The sequence below is a fragment of the Delphinapterus leucas genome, chromosome 2 (genome assembly GCF_059928025.1).
Source record: "Delphinapterus leucas isolate spDelLeu-1000000601 "Yukka" chromosome 2, BTC_Dleu_Yukka2, whole genome shotgun sequence".
In the NCBI taxonomy this organism is placed as follows: Eukaryota; Metazoa; Chordata; class Mammalia; order Artiodactyla; family Monodontidae; genus Delphinapterus; species Delphinapterus leucas.
The window spans coordinates 157151564-157167548 of record NC_143130.1 but is presented as its reverse complement, the minus strand read 5'-3'; positions in this window follow the sequence as shown (position 1 = coordinate 157167548).

Sequence of the window (15985 nt, the reverse complement as noted above, 5' to 3'; positions counted from 1 at the left end):
CATAGACAACTTGCATGGAAAATTGCTGAACCACTCTCTGACACGTTGCAGTAAATTATATACCAGAGCCAATCTCTGTGTAGCCTGGAGGGAAGCTGGCTGTCTGACTCCTTGAAGACTGACAGTTACTGGTTATGGTTCTTTTTTCCCATGACTAGGCTCCTGGTGGAAAAGACATCACAGAGAGAAAATTCACAGTGATCAAATAGGCAACCCATCACGGGCCTGTCTTACCTCCCATAATGCCTCCAGAATGGACTGTTTTCCTTTCTGAGGTGTGCTTTAGTAAATAAAAACAAGAATTATTCCTACCTACTTGAGGATGTATCCACCTGTGAACCAACCAGAGCAGGGCCTGAGACCTCGTCACTTTCTAGCAGAGGAAGAGAGAGGGTCCTCAGTTCAAAAAGCCTGGCTTCCGGTTGAAATTTTGCTTCTGGTGAAACTTGCTCCCATATACCTCAAGGATAAAAACCAAGTGAGAGCAGTCATGTCTAACCCTGGTTACAGCCTAAATCCAACCCAGTTCTCCTAGTTCTGCTGGACCTCTTGACAGGGACTCTCATTTGTTCTCAAGCCACATTTGCTCAAGGACCCTCACTTTTCCTCTTTTACTTCACCCACGAGGCAAAAGTCAGATTAAGCTCACCCCCTAACCAACTCCTGCTCTGGAACTCCAGGCTGAGTTAGATCACCACCTGGAGAGGAACTCACGTAACAAACAGTGTCCCTGCAATTGCTGTAGGTGGGTGAAACTCCGGATAAACTACCATTTCCTCAGAAACTCAGCCTCTTTTCTGACCTCCTATATCCTTCACTGTAGGCATCACATTGGAGTTCTTGGTGTAAATGCCTCATGAGCAGACACCATGCTTTAGATCTTTTTTCCATACTCCACAGATTAATCTTCTATACTATCTGGGTTCCAATAACTTAAAAGCATATTACTCTATTTGCAACTCCAGCTCATATATTCATCTAAGACATCATCCCAGAGGATCCATTTGTCTAGTCAGAAAGTTTAAGCATGGGAAGTTGGATCTCTGGTTTCTGCCTTGAGAATATATGTGGAATGTGACAACTTTACAGATTTTGGACAAGCTTTTTTGACAGTCTAACTGACAATGAACATCTTGTGTTTCCCTGTGATGACTTAAGAACAGAATATGAACTTGCATTGGTAGAGGTGAAAATTTGATTTTTGACAACTGGAGAGCCCATCTAATTGTCCCAGGCACTTTTCCTTTCTTTACTGCTTGCTTTTTTAGAATAATTGAAATGAAGGCCAAAACACCTGCGAGAGCTGTAAGCTTTGATAATGAATTACTAAATGGTTTTTACCTATCTCTTAAGAAGAAGAGCAGCCTGTCTGGCAGCTGACAGTCTAGTTTCTGAACTTGACAAATGCAATGGAGAGAAAGGTGAACAAAATGTGAATTGAAGATTACATATGAGTTTTTTTATAATGTGCGTAGGGAGTCTGCTTCCGTGACAAATATGCTGGCAGGGAAAACAGGTATACTCAAAATTCCATCTCTGTGCCTGTGTTCTAACAGCAGTGGGGGTAGCTCAGCAGACAGCCCTCTCTTACCAAATTCGAGTCACCCACACATCCTTGGCAAAGGCAGAGTTAGGACACAAACTAATGTGATATCCTAGTAAGAGCCTGGTTACTACCATTCAAAACCCAGCATTGGGCTTCCCTGGTGGCGCAGTGGTTGAGAGTCCGCCTGCCGATGCAGGGGACACGGGTTCATGCCCTGGTCCGGGAAGATCCCACATGCCGCGGAGCGGCTGGGCCCGTGAGCCATGGCCGCTAAGCCTGTGCGTCCGGAGCCTGTGCTCTGCAATGGGAGAGGCCACAACGGTGAGAGGCCCGCGTACCAAAAAAAAAAACAAAAACAAAAACCCAGCGTTACTTAAATCAACATGTTAAATAGCCTAATAGCCCTTCTCACTTCTAGTCATGAAGCCATTGCCTGCGCCCCAGTAAACACACATTGATTTAAACATTTCTACAATGTCTATGTTCTTTCACCCCATGAGAAAGAAACCCTAAATTACATTCAAATAAAACAAAGCTGAACATGGCCTGAAAACCTGGGAAGGTGAAATACCTTCTCACTTGCTGCCTTAAGCTTGATACCACTAAGCTTCTCTGTACTCCACAGAATAATAGTTTTGTTTTGTTTTGTTTTTGCAGTACGCGGGCCTCTCACTGTTGTGGCCTCTCCCGTTGCGGAGCACAGGCTCCAGACGCGCAGGCTCAGTGGCCATGGCTCACGGGCCCAGCCGCTCCGCGGCATGGGGGATCTTCCCGGACCGGGGCACGAACCCGTGTCCCCCTGCATCGGCAGGCGGACTCTCAACCACTGCGCCACCAGGGAAGCCCCAGAATAATAGTATTTTAAACAAAAAGGTGGATTAGCCATCACCTAATCCAATCCCCTTATTTTTCAGACTGAAGAATCTGAGGCCTAGATAGGAGGCCTATCTGAGGCCTAGGTAATACCAATCTCTGTGTATAACAGAGCCTAGCACACAGGTTTCCTAATTCCCAGTTTAGTGTTATTATATATAATGTAATGATAAGATTTTTGTGTTCTCCTTTGCTAACTCCTCTCTTCATGATCCACTGATTATAGTTATTTCTTAAATTCAACTCAGTTCTTTCCAATGTTCTACTTTATCCACCCAGAGAACCCAACTGCTTATTTGGTTCTCATTGTCACTTTTTACATAAGTTCTCCCCAAATCTTCTACACTAGCTCAGATCAACTTTCTCTCCAGGGACACAGATCCAGAAGTCTACACTGTAACTGTAGCTGCTGACCTTGCTGCTTCCCACCGACACTCAAGTGAAAGGTTGAAAGCCCCCTGTCACCCATCACTATTGACCAGTACCATCATTATCTTTAAAGCCACTTCAGATTTTCTAGGCTCCAGGACTGGCCATCTAACTTTTACATCAACTCCCAGGTTAGCAATCAAAGCCGTGGATGACTTAGAATTTTTCTCAAAGATCACTGTGCCTAACATTTGTCATTTATAGCCTTCACAGCCAGTCTCTCCCCTGCAGCTCTGCCCAGCCCCATTCCTTCTCCTCTGTTTCATACAATTAAAAGGGATAAAGTATATCAAGGCAAGCAAGTGACTGGCACATGGTAGACACCGGATAAATATTACTTGATGTGAATTTAGTCAAATCCTGATTCTCTTTGAACACCTGGGCGCTATAGTTTGACTTCCTGACATTTTTAACTTAATGGTAAAAACTAAATGGTAATTTCTGTTTTTAAATTTTATTTTATGTTAGAGTATAGTTGATTTACAATGTTGTGTTAGTTTCAGGTGTACAGCAAAGTGAATCATTTATACATAGACATATATCCATTCTTTTTCAGATTCTTTTCCCATATAGGTTATTACAGAATATTGAGTAGAGTTCCCTGTCCTATACAGTAGGTCCTTGTTGATTATCTATTTTTTATATAGTAGTGTGTATTTTCTAATCCCCAACTCCTAACTTCCATGATAGTTTGGTTAAAGCTAGAGCTAAATGATAATTTTGATAATAGTAATGATCACTACAGTGAGCGCTACCATACAGTGAGCCCTTACTAAGTGCCAGACATTGTGCCAAGCCTTTTACATGCAATTTCTCATGAATCCTCACAGCAATTGATGACTCAGGTACTATTATTCCCATTTTACAAGTGAGGAAACTAAGGCTTAGAGAGTTTAAGGAATTCATCCATTTGGATGTTAGAGCCCTCGTTCTTGACTATGCTGCCTCACTTGATATTCTTATTTAAGACTTTAAAGAGACAAAGTCTGTCTGTATCCTGTATCTTTTCCTACTCTATTCCTTGTAATCACACACCATCTTTCTTCTCCCCCTCACATTTTCTCTAAGCTCAAGAGCCTCCTCTTCTGAACTCTATCTTGTAAGACTCTCATCCTCTCTCAGCCTTGGTGGCAGCTCTCCATCTATCTCACACCCCATCTGTGCCTGAAGCCAGTCTTTTTCCTCTGTGGGATCTGTGTTCTCCTATTAGTGAAATCTCCCACTTTTTTATACAGAACATGTAAGGCAACATCTAGTTTTTATAGAAAAAAAACTTGGCATGTAGAACTATGTTATAGGCTCATTATTTAAATTGCTTTTCACCAGGCTCCTCCTCAAGCAGAAGGGGGTACCTGGGGGAGTCTTTCCAGCTTCGGATCAGCTGCCTTGTTCCCTGGCTCTGAGAATTGGATCTCTGTGATCTGCAGAAAGTGAATAAGCCAAACCTTAACTCTCTGGCCCTTGCAATCGTTGGCACGAATAATTTCAGCAAACTGGCAAGGGAGACTAACTAGGAACATCGGGACCTCACTCTTGGAACAGTACACTCTGGACTCCATTGGCCACCAGGTTAAGGATAATTATCCCTTCAGCCCCAGCATACTCTTGCAGGATTATTCTCCCCACATCGCTCCTTCTCCGTCACATCCCGCAGTGTCCTCTGCCTCCTTAAAAACATAAAATTTAAAGAAGCCCTTCTTTTGGCTTTTCTCTCTAGTGAACTCCTTCTCAACCTTGGCTACCCATTAGAATCACTTGAAGAGGTGTTAATAAGGACTGTGGCCTGGACCCCACCTCGGAGATTCTGATTCTTCAAGAGTAGGACTGGACCTGGGCATATCTTCCCAGCCGCCTACAGAATAATCCGATCTCCCATCCCATTTCTACGTGCTTTTCCTTGACCCTACCAAGCTCATTCCCACCTTAGAGCCTTCATGCTAGCTGTTCTTCTGCCAGGAATACTCATCTCCCAGACCTTTCACATGAATAGCTCCCACTGCTCATTCAAATCTCAATTTAAATGTCACCTACTCCAAGTGACCATCTCTGTCCTCTCTCTCTAAAATGGTGTTTAATTCTTCCAATTATGCTCTATCACATTCCCTTGCCTTAATGTTCCATAACACTATGACTATCTGACATTACCATATATATTATCTTCCTATTTTTGTTTGCTCCACACTTAGGATATAATCAGCATGAAGGAAAGAACCTTTCCTGTCCTGTTCATTGCTGAATTTGGGGGTCCTAAAACAGTGCCTGGAATTTATTGAGTAGGTACTCAATCAATGTCTGTTGGATGAGTGAGTTAACTGGCATGCAGAAACCATTCCAGGCAAAATGATCTCCAATTTCCTCTCAAAATTATTTCCTAGAGCAAAGGGGCTACTTTCCTGTACTACCTGTAGGAAACTTGATTGTGCCACTGAAAACTCTTTGAGCATTTATACCACTACTCTTTCGGTTATGGCATCTTCCACTTCGTTATCAACATAACTCAGCTCAAATCTCGTAACTTCTATGAAGTCTTCCCTAATCCCCCAACCCAAAGTGACTTTTCTCTAGTCTCCTATAGCAATAATAACTTAAATGTTAGTTAGTGATATGCTACTCTGACATCTCTTCCATTGATGTCTTGGAACTGTTTCCTAAAGAGACCTTGAACTCCTAGAGACCCTGGACACTTGGTTATTAAAGCCACCCTCTGGTTCCCCCTAGCCTTGCAAACCATAAATGACTCTCAAGAACAGCGGAAACACAGGTATCATTCTGAGAAATAATGCTTGGTTTAGATGCACACGAGTGGCACATTCCTAGATCTGAGCAAGAACTTGGCCATGGATTGAAGGAAAACTGACCCAGGACAGAACTTGCCTTAAGGAAGACTAATAAGGAACAATGAAGAAGCCAGGTTTACGGAAATAGACTAGATATGGAGAAACGGAGAAAGTTGATTCACAGTTGAATCAACTGAGTGGCAGTAGGGCTGGGGGCACTAATGCATGTCAGAGAATGAGAGTAAACGAACTATGAGGACCTTAAACCAATTATTATACTGATAATTCTGAATATAAGTAGCCGGGATGGATTTGGTCTATTACCCCATTAGCTGATGGTGGAGAACACAATAAAACACTTCAGTCCAACTCATTTGATTCCCAAATACTTGAAAAAAATTTTTTTTACACAATAGGTAGTGAGTTCAAAAAGTTATTGCAGTCTCAGTAACTGAGCTGTTACTTAACTCACCATGTGTTTACTTTTTTTTTTTTAAAGAAGATGTTGGGGGTAGGAGTTTATTAATTAATTAATTTATTTATGCTGTGTTGGGTCTTCGTTTCTGTGCGAGGGCTTTCTCTAGTTGTGGCAAGCAGGGGCCACTCTTCATCGCGGTGCGCGGGCCTCTCACTATTGCGGCCTCTCTTGCTGCGGAGCACAGGCTCCAGACGCGCAGGCTCAGTAGTTGTGGCTCACGGGCCTAGTTGCTCCGTGGCATGTGGGATCCTCCCAGACCAGGGCTCGAACCCGTGTCCCCTGCATTAGCAGGCAGATTCTCAACCACTGCGCCACCAGGGAAGCCCACATGTGTTTACTTTTTATCTCTCAAGTAGACTGCATATTCCATGAATCTCATAGAACTGTCATACTAAATGAGGCTGTCTAGGTAAATTCCTTTAAAAACTAATTTACCATACAAACATGGGCTAGGATTTGAATGGTGAAATAAGTTCTATTTTTCACTGTCTCCTCGCCCACCCTTCCTTTCTAGGCCTTCTACCCCAGTTTGTGATCTTTTTCCTGTTAGACTAATGGGAAGAATCAAAAGGAAGAAGGAAAGGAAAATCAGATAATAACAATAAGGGCTAACATTTAATAAGTACCTACTGTGTGCCACAGTCCTCATAAATATCATTTTGATCCTCATAACTAAGGCTTACAGAAGTTGTATAGCATCACACGGAGCTGATTAACATGGTGGGGGCAGCAGTGGAACCTGGACAGTTTGACTCCAAAGCAGGGTGCTCTGTTCTCGTCTCCCTCATCATCCATCAGGCTATCCTGGGCTCATTTACATGGTGGAAGTTGCAGGGATCCCCAAGAGAAGCAAGAGATGGCAAGTCTCCAGACATTTTTCAAGTCTCTCCTGCATCACATTTCATATTGTCCCATTGGCCAAAGCAAGCCATGTGGCCAAGCCCAGAATCAGTGTGGGAACAGATAACTCTAGAGCCTGGATTCAGGGTGGAGAATTATTGTAACCATTTTTCAAAATTTAGAGTATGAATATGATAGATATTATTTATTTCATATGCAGTGTGTGTCAGACATTGTGCATTTAATACAACCACCCAATGAAGAGGTTATTAAAATTATCCCTTTGAAGATAATGTAACTTGCTCAACTCCCAAGTGGCACAGCCAGGATTTAAACCCAGCAGAGTGACTGATGCCAGGGTGCTCTCACAAAAGTGGGTCCTACGTGGAAGAAGCACATTAACTCGCCTAGGAGTTGGAAGTCCTGGGTTCTAGAACTAGATCTCCCGGGAGTAGAAAAATGAACAAGTTGATTTACAGACCCTTTCCAAGTCTAATACTCCATGATTCTAAGTAATGAAGGATACATGGCTAAAAGGAAAGCAGTCAGTTTCACCTCTGTTAGCTCCTTTTCCACCATAGTTAACAATAATTCCATCTTACCTGCTTACTATAACTTTTTTGCAAAAACAAACAAAAACAAGCAAACAAACAAAAACTACCAAAAGTTCTTTCTTTCTCCATCTGTGGGTAGACGTCTACACCGAGGGATTCCTTTGAAGCCACTTGTTGAAGATGGCCAAGCCTCCATCGGCCTGGGTCTCTCACTGCCTATCTACAGCTGGGCTTTATATATAAGTGGGAAATGAACACCTACTTTGTGAAGCCACTGAGATTTTAAGGTTCATCTACTAATCAGCTAGCCTTAATCTAGCTAACATAAGCAGATTCCTTTGATTAATGTTTTACATGCTTTCTAAGAGATGACAGATGAAGAAACTGACCAAGACATACCACTGAATCATGACACAAAGGTTATAAGCCTATAGTTTAAAACATACCCAATATATTCATACGCTGAATCCTGGGAATTGCATGAGTAAGCATTGGCCTTGTAGTTAGATGTTTTTCTTAGCTCTCTGATGAGTGAGGCAATAAACATCTCAGTGATGTCGGAGTAGGAAACATTGGGGATGAGCAGATACTGGGGTGTGGAGGGAGTGACAGGTCAGGGACATGCTTTACTGCTCCATTCAAGCCAGGAAGTAAACATTTCCATAATTTATGAGACCCTAAGCCATGCAAGAAATACAATTTTTTTCTAAAGCAACCAATCACACATAACCATAGGGACAGGCAAAAATGTGGTGCTTACCAGCTGTCACATCAGGTTGGAAGTTATTATCAGGGTGAGAAAAAAAAAAATCAGTGCTAACAATGGGACACTGTTACTTACAGCAGTTGGCCTGTTGCGGCCTCTCCTTGCTAAGAATCTCAAGGAATTATACCTGAAACTTGGCAAGACTTACAGCAGCCCTGGAAAGAAGTGAGACCAACACTTAAAGGCCAGGTATCAAACAAAAAAAGTAAATTACCCAGATCTAATAAGGGACAGGGCTTGGCTCAATCTCCAAGTCATATCTGAGTTTCAAAATGGCTTTATTATTTACACACTTGAGTAATTTTCTTTCTGTGGTCCAGCTAGAATTCCGAAAGCAAAAAGATGAGAATTTCATAAAACAATACATTTATAGCACTCCTCTGAGATATGTGGATATCTTCAATATCCCAGGAGGGACTCCTTACAAAAGATTTTTTGGAAGCATCTCAGAACCAATACCAAATTTAGTAGAGAGCATTTCTCTGCTTTCTTGGATTCATTGAAATCAGAGCTAAGCAAAGAGTTCCAGAGGATTAAAACTGAATGACTAGTCTTGGTGATGTTATGTAATAATAATAATAACAACAACAATAGTTATTATCATAGCTTCCTCATATTGAGCACTTTCTACATGCCAGGCTCACTTTTTTCATGTACTTCACACATATTAATGTACTTGTTTCTTACAATAAGTTCATGATAAAAATACTCTTATTATTTCCATTTTATAGATGAGGAAATTGAAACATGGGGAACTAAATAACTTGCCCAAAGTCATCAGTGAGGGGGCAGAGCCAAGATTTGAACTCAAGCTTTCTGTCTCTGAAGCCACATTTGCAACTATTATGTTACTAATACCAATGCTTGCATAGCAAAAAAAAAAACCACAAACAAACAAACAAAAATACTGCTTGGATAATCATTTCTTTTCTTTTTCTGATTTGTTTTCATTTTATTTATTTTTTTAATTGTGGATAATCATTTCTTGCTCTAGCTACCTCGGACATTCAGAAAACAGAGAAGCATTTTTACCTCCCCATACCAAGAAGATCCTAGACCATCCTCTTCTGAGCCTCAGATCCTTTACTCTCCAGATCACTAACAACTTCTGTGACTTAGAGCAGAAGACTCAAAGTTAGCAGACACCCAGAATTCAACTTCCCTCATACAAAAGTTTGTCTGGGAGCTTAGGCTGATGGAGTGCTAGGGTTTAAGGAAGTAGACAGCCCAACCAGAGGGGATGGGCTTTTCTGAGTTAGAAAAGGGATAATGAATTCCTGAGTTTCTATGAATAATAGAGACCCAAGTCCCCTTTGAAGTAACGCCCAAGATAGAAGGGATTCCTGCTGGTTCCTACAGAACCAACGCTACAGCCTGAAGAAGAGCAGAAAGTGTTTCTCTGGCCAAGTTTGTGGTCAGTAGAGGGCCATTATGAGGAGCCTCTCTGTAACCAGCAGGCCTATGAGCTTGACAGCTAGTGAAAGAGCAAACTGGAGAGCTGCATCACGTGTCAAATAGAGAAATAATTACAACGGGGCCCCACGGGAAGGATGCAACCCTCTACTCTTATTTTCCTGATCTCATGAAAGTTTCACCCAAATTTTTGAAGAACTCTAGGCAATGTGTTCCCTCAAACATAATGCAATTGATTTTTTCACATACTCTTCCACCAGATGAGAGCTCAGAACCAAATTTAATTTGATTTAGGGAAACTAAAATAATATGATGTGTCTTGCACTTGAGTGTTATAGAGTAATATTCTCTACCCATGCACTTACAGTACTATATGCAAATACTGCCCATGATCTGTGGCTCAGTCTGACCATCTCGAGGGTTGATTAGACGCTTAAAGTAAAATATTCTTTATTGTGGTCAAATATACAAAACATAGAATTTAACATTTTAAGTGCACATTTCACTGCCAGTAGGTATATTCACATTGATATGCAAGATCAGAATCAATTTGCTTAAAGAATTCACCACGGTGGCGAAGAAGAAAACTTCTAAGGGCCTTTTGATACATTTAGGGCAGCTGGTTAAAATTGGCCACATTTTTTTAAACATTTTAGATAAAAAGGAAATACAATTTGGCCTTTAGAAAGCTCAACAAAAGACTTAATATTTACTTTAGCGTGCATGGTAGAGCTCATATCTTGAATTTTCTTTACTTACTTTCTAGCATACAAAACAGATATAAGAAAAGGCAACTGTAAAACAGCCCTAAAATAGACAATCTGAAAACACTTCAGAAAGCTAGACGGGAAGAGCGTATAAAACCCATCTGACCACGAGAGCCAGGGTTCAAGTAATAATGCAAATATAAAGAAAGCCATTAACCTCTACCTTCACCCCTCTTGGGCACTGGTGTGCCTGCGAATACACACCATAATGGCAGTGACTGTGAGTAAATCTCCGTGTGATTTGTCAAGCAATCTGAGGCCTATGAGATGCATTGCCGGATTCCAAATGGAGTCTGGTGTTGCGATCAAATCCACAGAATTTCTTAGTCACACCCTTGCAGTTTTTCCTCTTCCCACTATTCCAAGCCAGGAGAGCACACGATGAGATCCACATTCCTATGTGCCCAAGCATCCACATTCACCCTTTCATCCCCTAATGAGGCAAGAAATCCAGGCAGACCCTGGATCTCAAGGGTTTTATTCCCATACCGTTATCCTCATCAAAAAGCATTTATTAAACACCCAATTATAGAGAATGCAGTGAAAGCTTTCATCTCTGTATAAAACGAACTATATAGACGCAAGCCTAATCCTCTAGGAGTTCCTAATCTATTCAAAAACAAGTGACAGGCACAGATTACAAGCTTCGACTTAGCGTTCTGGTTTTGTAGCAACTCAGAGAGATTCAAGGTGTGTCAAGAAGTGTCACAAAATTCCCAATATAAAATGAATGAGGATTTACCTTGATTTTAAAGATAACTGGCAGATCAGTAGATAGACACACACATACCTCCAACTGGAGGCTAATAGCCACGTTTTGGTTACAATTCAGGAAGCTTAATTTCACACATGAAATAACTAGCTAATGTGGAATCTAGATAATGTAGACCGAACATAGGGACTTCAAGGACATGGAAGGTGATTCCACAAAATGGAATAAATCTAAGCTTGACAACCCCAGAAAGGTGGTAATCAATTACTAACTCGTAGTTCATGCTAATCAAAGAAGAGCCAGTCCAGCATCTGTGTCATATACCAGTGGGGCTGACCTTTGGAGAAGAGTGGCATGGCCCTCGACGCCATAATAGTGATCATAATAGTGATGTAATAACCCTGAGAAGGACTCTCCCCTCCCAGAAGATGGGAGGCACAGCATCACCAAGGCTGCAGGTGTTTGCAGTCAAACCAACCTGAATTCAGACCTGCACTAGCCACTAGTAGGCAGTGTAAACTTGGCAGTCATTTAACTTCTCTGAACCTCACTTTCATCTGTAAGATGGGCATGATGATTTCTAAACACAGAGTTGTTTTGAGAACTTTATGATGTGTTATAAAATGTCTAAAACACTGTAGACACCCAGAACATCGTGTTCCTTTACTTGAGTGACAGGTTCTCACTTCCATAGCAGTAAAACGGAGATCATTGACTGGGAGTCCATAGGTCTTATTTGGCCAATAAAATGCTTTAAACATTTAAATTAAATGCAACATCAAAAAATCAGAAACGCTAAAATAAAATACAGATTTTCAACTTTTCTTTAAAAATGGAAATTTCTGGCAAAGCGATGACCACATTTCCCTGAGGCAATTCATCCAATGACCCTAAAAAGGGCAGTGCCCCGTAAAAAGGGCATGACTTCCTCAGGTCTCCATTGCAAACCCCACACAGCAGACAGTCCTCATTCTCTACATGTTCTAAGATTTCGTAGGCTTCTGAGTTTGAAATCCTCACTACAATCACAAGGAGCCTGGGTCTTTCAATAACATTAAATGAAAAAGTATTCTTAGGCCCAGCTAAAGACATAAAGCTGCTTGTGCTTTGTCTGGATTTTAACACTGTAACAGAAACACAGCAAACCTATCTCTCCTTTTCGTGCTCTACCTTATTTCAAGAAAATTTTCTGTGTGGGTTGACTTCAGTCTGCCCACCTGATAAGACCTAGGAGATCAATGCTTCATCATTCTCCCTGGATTAGCTTTGATACTGACCCATTCTACCAGGCAGACAGATCAAATGTGTCAGTATATGATGCTGTTTGTAATGGAATAGTCTTATGCTTGTTAAGGCTCCATATGAGTTCTATGTAACAGCCCCAGGGCAAAGACTCAGACTGGAGTCTTGGCTCATGTATCCATACCCTGCGGAGTTGTTGAGGGGTAGGTTTAACAGCCAAGACCTTCTCTTGGGGCCTGAAAGCGACAGCCTCTTATGAGGAGATCAGGCCCACCTAAAGGTCCATCTTTAAACATTTTCTGTATCCCCATCCATCTGGGGATAATAATACTGAATTTCAGGGTTATCATGAATGATTATTTAGCATACAATGGTAAGCACACGCATGTAGAAAGCACATAGCATAGGATGTGGCTGGTAGTAGGAGCTCAGCACACCCACGGACTCAACATAATTGAAGAAAGGATCATTATGGTGTTTTATCAGCAAAAGAATCCCTCCACAGAACACTCCCACAACAAAATGTTTCTCAGCAAATGGTTTCAGGGCCACCCTTATCAGAATTATCTGAAATGCTGGTGAAAAATATGTATTTCCTGAGGTCCCCTCCCCATGAACAGAGATACACACACACACACACACACACACACACACCTGCTGACCCATTATCTCTTCAATAACCTTTCCTTTAAGGACACCATGCAATGAAAGGCTAAACAAAGAAAATTCTCTTCCTTTCCACGTCCTAACTAGTAGGTGGGTTTGCCACAGGGCTTAAGAACTAGTCATTTTTCAGATTGTTACTCTAGCTGGTCACAGACAACATATAATGCTGCTCATGTTAGTGAATAATCAGCGAACTAGAAGCCTGTGGCACAGCATACACTTGCTCTCTCAAGTAATTATTTATTTAACAGATGGCTGCTGACTTTGCTGACTACCCTAGTACATGAAGGGTGATAACTCACTTCCTGCTATGACCCCATATTCAATTTCCCCAAAGTATGCCCCTATAGAATAGTAGTCTCGGGGGTACCAAAGTGTGCCAACAGATCAACTTAGGATGGGAAACTAAGAACTCTCTCCCCTTCTTGGAGATCAGCACATTAAAGACAATAAGTCCTGCAGTGAATAATCCTATTTAACTCCAGTTAATGCCAGTTTTTCCATACTTATATGACCAGAGAATTCTGCTTTTGTGGCTTCTGTGTAACAGTTTACAAAACAGATTTTCTATGGAACACATTTTGGGAAATGATTGGCATAACTGTGTGACCTTCCATTTATCCTTAAAAATGACCAAACCAGTCACTTTTACATGAAATGGGAGCATTATTAATTACTATACTGGAACAAGTAAAAGTGGGCCCATCCTAGAGAAACTAGGACATATGGTGACTCTAGAATAATGCACCTCCTTTTGTTTGGTGTCACATAAAACCCAAATTCAAGCAAGTGTCTCAGGCCCTGGGACCAGCCTTGCCTCTGGTCAAGGAGAAAACAAAAAGTTCAAAACCCATGAGACTTAACCCTGATCTTGCTGACTGTGGTCCTGACCTGCCCAAGCCCTTGTATCTCAGATCTCATCGTTCTTCCCTATCTTGCCCTGACCTCAAGTTGTTGATACAGGCCTGCTCCACACTGATCCTCCCAAAGACTGACATCCCATCCCACATCCTAGATCCCTGCCAGGTGTCCCTGAGACCAATCATCTGTTTCCTCCTGGGCCTCTGTCTACTGCGTGTAAGGACCTGCTGGCTTCTGGGATACACACCTGCTAACTGCTGCCTTTTCTTTTAGCCTTTTTTTTTTTTTTTTTTTCTTTTTTTTGCGGTACGCGGGCCTCTCACTGTTGTGGCCTCTCCCGTTGCGGAGCACAGGCTCCGGACGTGCAGGCTCAGTGGCCATGGCTCACGGGCCCAGCTGCTCCGCGGCATGTGGGATCTTCCCGGACCAGGGCACGAACCCGTGTCCCCTGCATTGGCAGGCGGACTCTCAACCACTGCACCACCAGGGAAGCCCCCTTTTTTGTTTTCTTTTTTTAAACTTTATCATTTCTAAGAGTGGCTTTAAAAAAAAATAACCTAAGGGTGAACAAATAATTTAGTATTTTGCCTGCAGGTAGTATTTTATTTTATTTATTTATTTTGGCTCTCCTGGTCTTAGCTGCGGCATGTGGGATCTTCATTACAGCATTCAGGAGCTTTTTAGTTGCAGCATGTGGGCTCTTTAGTTGTGGCATGAGGACTTCTTATTTGTGGGATCTAGTTCGGGATCTAGTTCCCCGACCAGGGATCGAACCTGGGCCCCCTGCACAGGGAATGCAGAGTCTTACCCACTGGACCACCAGGGAAGTCCCCTGAAGGTATCATTTTAATATGTCAAGACTTGCCATAAACTAAATAAACAGACTGCAAATAATGTCATTAAGCCAGGTAAGAGCCAATAAGTTACCAATCTTACATTGGTAACATCCTCACATTTCTGCCAGGGACATTAAGCATAAAATAAAACGGTGCTGTTCCCTTCCCAAGTAACTACAGCTCCTTTAGTATATCATTTATTCTTAGATATTGTCTGGTGCAAAAAGAGAGCTCCCTCACAAATATATATAGAGTTTATATGTTACTCAGATTTACACTGGACAGAGACTCAGGGTGTCAGGCCATGGAAGAGAGTTCTTAGGAGCAGTCAACCATTATTACTCCCTCTCCAAACATGCTGTAGCCATTTATCCTCTGCCTCCTCTTCTCTGTGTGATTAGTTCAAGATTTCCAAAAGTACCACAAAACAAATGGCGAGGCAAGAGAGTTTAACTCTCGGGTACCATTTCTTGCAACTGCCCTACGTAGCTGACGCCATATCAAAGTAGCTGAGGAACAGTTGGGTCCATTTAGATTGCAAACGGAAAGTAAAAGCTGATACGTTTGACAGGCGGGCTGCTGTTCAAAAAAAAAAAAAAATGGAAACAGCAAATGTAAAATTCTTTGATCAAGCCCTTATGAATTTTTCAGCTATTGCTATTCAAATACAGAAAAGAGTATTCATAGACTACCGGACTCTGTTCTGTAAGCAGACTTGCAGCTATATCACACAGCATGCTCAGCCTGCAGCCCCAGATCCAGCGGTTTCCAGAAGGAAGTCAGCCCTGCAGATGAGTGATGAAATTTATTGACCTAAGCATGGCAGATATGTTAATTATAAAACTAATACTTATCCTAAACAAGATTTCTTTTCTAGGCAAAAAGAAGAATCAACCTATGTAACAAAGGCATTGCTAGACAAGTAGCATGCAGATGACAAGGTTCCGGAGTGAGCCTTTCACTGTGGCAGGTGTTTCTGTGCTGGGGGAAGTAGATGGTAAACGCTGGTCACATGACCTCCCATGAGGCTCTGGCAGGGACTGGAAGAAGAAGGAGGTCATCTTTGGGAAAACGTCTCTGGGCCTCCTTGGAGATCCAGTGTGGGGTTACACAAAAGATAACTAGGCCACTGTTTCTTCATTTGCATAAAGCCCTTTAATGTCCTTTCCAGATTTAATATTTGATAATTCGTTGTAAAAAATAATATTATTTCTTTTGGCCTCTC